We start from the raw sequence: 2,350 nt of genomic DNA, 5'->3' as shown, positions 1-2,350 counted from the left end.
GGCGCCTCAGCAGCATTTTTTTGCCCTTCGACTCAAGTACAACGTATACTTATACTCCACCCAGTGTCGTCAACAACTGTGTAGCTAGCAGCGATTACTGTTGCATTGAAATACGTACACGATGCGTTTATCGCATCGAAGATTGCCATCTTTACGTACACCCACGCTGCCCTTAGCAGATGACGCAGTCAGATTGATTTTTCAGTTGTGCGCAGCATTACTGACTCTGCGAGCAAAATTGCATGACCTGGCGCTCGTCGGAAATGAAGCGGCTGATCGGCTGGCTTCAAGTGGAGCTCACAACGACTGCCCGGAAATTCCGTGCATGCTTCACGGCGCTCGCCCGCTGATTCGTCGCCGCCTACTCGAGCACCATCCAGGCCGGCGCGTCGCAAATGCAACGTTTCCGCCCCGTATTCGCGGTCGAAGCTTAAAACGCCGCGCTAGAGCACTGCTACTCGAGCCAAAGGTTGGCTGCCTGCGCGGACGTTTTTACAGGCAAAGACGTGCGCCCAGTTCATTGTGCATGCACGTCTTGCGGTTGCTGCGAGACACTTGAGCAGCTGACATCGGAGTGTCCCACTTTCAGTGCGCAGCATAAGTCATTAGTGAGACACTATGATCTCCTTGGCCTCCGGTGTACGGCACTCGACGAATGTTTGTACCACAGTGGTTGCGTGTCTCGACGCGAGCAGGCGCATCGCGCTCTCCTTACTTTTCTAAAAGTAAATAACTTGGGTTCACGTTTTGTACCGTATTTATGTTTTTAAATGACAATAGCTCAGACACTAGTTCTTCAATTTTAACATTCTTTAGTAGCATGACCTGCAGCGACCGGCCCGACTGTGCGTGACATGTACTCTTTGTGTCCTGCTTTACTCTTTGAGATTTGTGAACTTGTTCTTTCTTTCCCCTTCCATCCGCTTCCTATCTTCAATTTCAATGTTTCTGTCTCCAATTTTCTGGAGAGTAGGCGGCTGTCGTGACACTTCCGGTGGCAGGCCGTTTCCTGCTCTTCGGTTTCCATTTCCTTTTAACTGCATATATGTTTTCAAATCAAATAATATTAACAACATTTCTCTATACGGGAGCACACGCATTGACCGTACGCCAGGTAAGACTGATGGAGCCCATGTGAGGAGAAATATAACGCGGAAGAACGCATAAAAGGGAACAGACAGACAGACAGACAGACAAAAAACTTTAATTAGTCCTAAGGGACTACGTTGTCGTAGTCGCGGGCCGCACCCGCGCCGGGGGCGGAAGACCGTGATCTTCAGCCCTGTCGCAGGCCCTTTGGACAGCCCGAAGCTGGACTTGAAGGTCGCCGCTCTTGACGGCTTCCTCCCAGTCTTCTTGCCTGTTGAAAGGCGAGTGGCGCAACGCAGAACATTGCCACAGCATGTGGTTCAACGTGGACCATTCCTCGCCGCAGTCTGGGCAGCGGGGATCCACACCCGCAGTGAAGTGGCTCAGCCTTGAGCGAGACGGAAAGGAGCCCGTCTGCAGCATTCTCAGCACCGAGGCCTGGGGTCTGCCTAGCTTCGGGTGAGGAGCCGGAAACTGCCTGCGTCCCAGCTGGTAGTGCGCAGTTATCTCGTGGAAAGTGAGCAGCGGGTCCGTCGTTCGGTCGATCCCTTGCGAAGCCGGGCCCCTCGGACCGGCGCGGTTGATGAGACCTCGCGCCTGGTCCTGGGCCAGCTCATTCGGGTCGATCGAGCCGGGGGAGACGTTCCGGCCCATGTGAGCCGGGAACCAAGTGATGACGTGACGGGCCGTGCCTGTCTTGCGGGTCCTCAGCACTGCCGCAGCCTCGGCCGAGACCGAGCCGGCGAGAAAGGCCATCGCCGCCGACCCGGAGTCCGCGAAGATCTGCGTGTGCCCGGGTTCGCACAGAGCCAGCGCCACTGCGACTTGCTCTGCGACGGACGCCGTCGAGCGTTGGATAGACGCCGCATTTAGGATCTTGCCCTGGGGGTCAACCACCGTGGCCACGTAGGAGTTTGATCCGGGATACCGTGCTGCGTCGACAAAGGACGTGAGCTCCGGGTTCTGCAGGGCAGTCTTGATGAGGGCTCGGGCTCTGGCTAAGCGCCGGGCCTCGTTGTATTGTGGATGAACGTTCCTCGGGAAGGGGGAGACTCGAAAGGCGTCGCTTTCACCCTCGCAGAGTGGGACTGCGCACGACTCCTCGGCCATGGCTGCCAGACCCGCCATTTCAAGTATTCGACGGCCGGCCTTGGTGGTAGAGAGGCGAACGATCTGTGCCGTTTTCTGTGCTTCGATCACTTCGCTCGGGGTGTTGTGGACCCCGAGTTGCATCAACTTCTCCGTGCTGGTCGTCACGGGG

This window comes from Dermacentor andersoni, chromosome 4 (assembly GCF_023375885.2).
Source record: "Dermacentor andersoni chromosome 4, qqDerAnde1_hic_scaffold, whole genome shotgun sequence".
Taxonomy (NCBI): domain Eukaryota; kingdom Metazoa; phylum Arthropoda; class Arachnida; order Ixodida; family Ixodidae; genus Dermacentor; species Dermacentor andersoni.
The sequence above is the reverse complement of the archived record's forward strand: the minus strand, read 5'-3'. Positions refer to the sequence as shown.